Source organism: Crinia signifera, chromosome 4, assembly GCF_055691185.1.
Source record: "Crinia signifera chromosome 4, ASM5569118v1, whole genome shotgun sequence".
In the NCBI taxonomy this organism is placed as follows: Eukaryota; Metazoa; Chordata; class Amphibia; order Anura; family Myobatrachidae; genus Crinia; species Crinia signifera.
Genome location: NC_139220.1, coordinates 206903753 through 206909752, shown reverse-complemented (window position 1 = coordinate 206909752; position 6000 = coordinate 206903753).

The window sequence follows — 6000 nt, the reverse complement described above, 5'->3', positions numbered from 1 at the left end:
ATGCGGGCTCTTGCCCGTGCTGAAATGTTCATGTTGATGGCATAGAAATCGAAGATTGGGTTTCATAAAAAAGGGGGAAAGAAAAATTCACTATTAGTCATGCTCATAACCTTCCAAATTATCATTGCTGTTATATTTCAGACATTTATCATGCAAACTAATTGATATGCTACACCCAAAAACTGAGCAACTACTTAAACCCCCCCTATACACCCCATATACACCCCCTATACACCCCCTATACACCCCATATACACCCCCTATACACCCCCTATACACCCCCTATACACCCATATACACCCCCTATACACCCATATACACCCATATACACCCCATATACACCCCCTATACACCCCATATACACCCCCTATACACCCCCTATACACCCCCTATACACCCATATACACCCATATACACTCCCTATACACCCCCTATACACCCCATGTACACCCCCTATACACCCTATACACCCCCTATACACTCCCTATACACCCCCTATACACCCACTATACACCCCCTATACACCCATATACACCCCTATACACCCCCTATACACCCCCTATACACCCATATACACCCCCTATACACCCCCTATACACCCCCTATACACCCCCTATACACCCATATACACCCATATACACCCCATATACACCCCCTGTACACCCCATGTACACCCCCTATACACCCCCTATACACCCCCTATACACCCCCTATACACCCACTATACACCCCATATACACCCATATACACCCCCTATACACCCCCTATACACCCCCTATACACCCCCTATACACCCCCTATACACCCCCTATACACCCCCTATACACTCATATACACCCCATATACACCCATATACACCCCCTATACACCCCCTATACACACCCTATACACCCCCTATACACCCCCTATACACCCATATACACCCCCTATACACCCCCTATACACCCCCTATACACCCCATATACACCCCCTATACACCCCCTATACACCCCATATACACCCCATATACACCCCCATACTCAGGAACATATTTATAAAAAGTACAGAAAACATTGCAAAAAAACGCAGTCATACTAGTAAATAAAAACTTACATCGGGCAATATGGCGGCGAAGTGAAGATAGCAACACTGGCTGCCGCCGGCGCAGGTCAGACCAGCGCCGCTCAAGTTGGCCCAGGCTTCTGTTAACGCCGGTCCGGGCGAAGATTAGCCGGCGGGCAGCATTATATGCCCGCCGCTTGTCAATATTCGACACATAAGGGCCCCTGGGCCCCAGGCGCCGGTCCATGACCTCAACCAAGGCCAATAGCTCCTGGGTAGAAAACGCCCTAGCCCTGGTTGAAGTCATAGTGGCAATGGCGCAGCTATTAATTGCAGGTACATATATCACTTTTGGTGCTTGCTGATTGGTGTAAAAAATTGTTTGTTTAGTATTAACTTTATTAATCCTTCTTACATGAACAAACTGGATGCGAATAGAAACTTACGCGGACCGTTCAATGTATAGAGAGGAACTGTATATACAGTGTGCGTAAAAGAATACACGCAACCGTCTACTAATAAATACGCTGCTAAAAGGGGCGCAATACACCGATTTCCATGGAGAGACGTACTGTATATACAGTGTGCGTAAAAGAATACACGCAACCGTCTACTAATAAATACGCTGCTAAAAGGGGCACAATGCAACATGTTGGTGTATGACAATTTCAGACTCATTACATATGTAAGGAAAGCATTATAACGTGATGTTTTGAAATGTGACTCACAAAGCATACACAAACTCCAACAGATACCAGCTGACAACACTCATCATTGGAATGACAGGTGCACACATTTCACGATGTAGCACACAATGCTCCACAACCTGTGTATGTGCATATACAGGTGATTGATCAGGTGCGTGGAGACCTGCGTAATTTAAGCGGCAATTATCGGCGGGAAATATCGGCGTAAATTAGCAACTACATTGCGGTGAAAAATATACGCCCCCTTGTTCATGGCGGGAGATTAACATATAAATATTCAGTCAGATGCAGGCCAGAATTGCTGCAAACATGTCTAGCTCAGACGATTCCGCAGCTGAGGACGCTCTACAGAGAGCTACAGCAGAATCCCTGCTTCAAGCTTTACAGCAGAGGGAACAGGAGCGGAGAAGGAGGGCTCAAGAGAGAAGTAGCCTGCAAGACCAAGCGGGCCCCTCACTAACAGGCCCTGTTCAACCTCCACCAGCTCCACAAGGGCCAAGCAACCAGCCAGAACAAGAGGTTGCATCTCTCCAAACAGGTGTGACCCAGCAGGTGCATGGTGAGAGAACTGGGGCCACCAGAAAACGAGCTGCAACATCTAGGGTGAGGACTGAGCAGGATACCACCACCAAAAAGAGAAACCCTGCATTTGTAGAGGCAGAATTAAGAATTTTAGTGCCCAGAGCACGCGAATGGATAGAATTGCCAATCAGGAAGCCGGGTGCCAGTGCAAGGAGAAACCTTTGGGACAAGATAACAGAGGAAGTGAACCAGGTGTCACCAGTGGTCAGAGATTGGCTATCGGTGAAGAAAAGGCAAGTGTGTTTGTCCCCCTGATAATGTCATATGTGTGTACATATGTTACATGTATGTTTTGAGAATAATAGAAAGGTGTGTTTGTAGATAGTGCTACACTTCAATGTCACATGTGAACACAACCATGTCTAATAACCCACATTGATATATGAAACATGCACCATTGGTGTGATGTGAGGTTATGGGCACAGTTCTGCTCATGTGAAGTATGTGAAGTATGTGATGGGACAAGAGAAAGTGTGTTTTGGAAAGAGTTGTTGTAAAGGTGCCCATACACGTTACAATTATTGTATACAATATTGTATACAATATCGCATCTCATAGCATATCGGTTTAGCGATGAGTACAAAAAGTATGTGCAGCACATACTTTTTGTACTAGATCTCATCTAATCTGATCTCATCGCAAAACCGATATGCTATGAGATGCAATATTGTATACAATAATTGTAACGTGTATGGCCACCTTTACATGTTCCATATGATGCAACTGAAACAAGAATGAGCAAACTGTGCACATGTAGCTGGTGAGAAACTACACATCCCAGTATGCCATCCCATAGTTAAATGACTCCATAATAACCACACTGTCAAGCTATGGTGGAATGTGTAGTTTCACAACAGGTGGAGGTGCCTAATTTGGCCATGGATGATGTCATTTCTGCATAGTGATCTATGTATGTGCATTTAGTGGCCTAATGAATGAGATGAGACACTGAAATGCCTCCTAATGGAGACATTAATGTGTGTGTGGGACACATATGGCTAAAAAACATAAGATCACCCACACTAGGAAATGTCACGTAGTCATGATGTTCACTAGCACAGTGGTGCACATATCTCATGGTGATATTTGTATTTTTAAACTTGTAGGTGGACAGACTTCAAAAGTACACTGAAGAGGAAGATGACTGACCGGTACAACCACAGCATGTCCACCGGGAGAGGTCCTATGCCCGATACTTTGGAGTATACCCCCCTGGAGCAGGACGCCTTGGACGTCATTGATGTGGCCGAGGTCAGGGGGATCTCCAATATGGACAGTGAGCTCCCGGCGGAGGTCTTTGATGCTGCTTTTGATGGTAAGTCACAGTAATGCATTGTATTTTGAAAGATATTTTTTAGTGCGTATGTGATGGTGACATTGTTTTCAATTATTATTCTAGCAGAAGCAGAAACCCAGGATGTACCGGCAGCATCTTCCTCTGCAGAGCCACAGGTGGAGCAAGTGGTCCAGCCTCCACCAAGAAGACACCCCCAGCCCCAGCCACAGGAGACATGGGATGAGAGCATGATGGTGATGCTGGAGAGGATCGAGCAGCAAGGGGTGGATGCTGCGCTCCGTCAGCAGCAGATTGGGGAATTTTTGGAGGATTGGAAGGCCACAAACAGGCAGCAGTGTGAGGCCTTCAACCGCATGAATGACACTCTGGCGGCTGGCATGCAAAGCATTGGCCAACACCTCAGCCGCCTGAATGACATTCTTGCGGAGCTGCTGACCACCGCCAGGTCCCTAAGGGACAATCCCCCATCTGCTGGCCCACCCCAAGCTGCTCCCCAATCTTCCACCTCTGCTGACCCTCCTGTGTCCACTAGGGGAAGACGCCGCAAGCCATCTGACCCAAAGGCCCCTGTCCCCAAGGCCCCATCTAAAAGGGGGAAAAAAGGGCCCAAATAATGAGACCTGGTTCACTTCCTCTGTGGTTGGACCCCAAATGTTTAAATTGCACTGGACATCCACTTCCTGAGTTGGCCATCGATCCATTTTCGTGCCATGGGCATTAAAGTTCTTATTTTGACCTCTACAAATGCAGGATACATTTTTGGTGGTGTGTATCTTGCTTAGTATTCACCCTGGTTGTTGCAGTACGTATTCTGGTGTCCCCATTTCTTTCACCATTGCATTTGCAGGGTAACACATGTTTGGAGATATGCAACTTCTTGTTCTGGCTGTTTTTTTTATTTTTGTGTCTATTTTATTTGTTTATTTGATTTATGACATGAAAGTGTCTACTAAGCTGTGATGCTGAACAGCAAATAAATTTATTTGACCAATTAAAACAAAATTGTTGTATGTGTAATTTCTTGTGTGAATTGAAACAAATACTAGATTTATGTGTACTTACTGACCAGGGTATTTTTGAACATTTGTTGAAGTGTGGTCGAAGTTTCCCATGTGTAACCCTCTCCATGGCCATTCCCATGTTCCTATCCAACTTTTCCCTGCTAATTAGTTTGTGTCAGCACATGTGCAGAGCAACTTAATAGGTGAGAAAGCAGTTTGTGTGCAGGTGAGGTAGCTCCTACAGTAGTAGGTAAAAGCAGGTCCAGAACAATGCTTTCCTCATGGAGTGGGTGAGGCAGACAAACAAGGGTGAAAAGGTACATTTGTGTAGGAATGCATATGTGTCCTCCCTAAAAAAAGATGTGTGAATCGGCCAAACATGATAAAATTGCTTGTGAACAAACATGTATAAGATTTTTAATATATATGATTTTACAGTGTCATAAGCAGATGTAGGAATCCTTTGTTAGAGAGATGTGAGTGCAATAATGTGATTGGTGGCATCTTACATCCAGAGTGTAGTCAAATCCAATTCATAGCAGATCAGATAGTGGTACAGTTCTGTATTTTGGGTACTATACAAAGATTGTGTGCAAAATAGTGGGCATGGGCTTCAAACATTGCTGAAACATCCTTTGTAGGTGTTAGATGTGGTTTATGTTATTGTATCATAAATACAAAACCTATGTTTGTATTAGAGTGAACACGTTGACACATGTCGACTTGTGTAGATTGAGTGTGCTACTGTGTAAAGTCTATGAAAGGACGTAGTGAATGTGTATAACTGTTTAGCAAATAGCTACCTTAGCATATATAAGCAGGTCTTAAAAAGATTCTTACCTTAAATTAAACAAACCTTTAAATGTAGAGAAGTATAGAAAGATAAGCTTCCAATGTGTTTGAGTGCTGTGTGTGGCTTGCAGGTAGTGAAATCATGGTTTGGACTCAATAGACTGCAGCATTGCTTATTACATTCAGGTGTATGTGTTTGAGTAGTAATCAGCGTAAATTAGCAAACCCAGGCGCACGCTGGCATGCGGTATCTGTAGGGGTGGTTTGAGATGGCGGTTGGCGGCCGCCTGTTTTGTGTCCGAAATGAACGGTGCTTTAGTCGATCGTGCGGTAGTAGCACCGCTCATTTTTGGTGCACACCCCCGTGTACGCCCATATTTACGCCCATTTTCCCTCATTATTTCGGCCGCTCCCCTCATCACGCCCCTATGCCGCCCCCAATGCCCGTACACTCGCGTATAGGTTTTTTCGCACGTAGAGACCCGTCCGTAAGCGTTGTGGAGTGTTCGCGCCTGCGCATTAGCGAATGTACGCATGCGCAGATCATAAAAAATCCCGGGACGTACGCGTACGGCCCGGC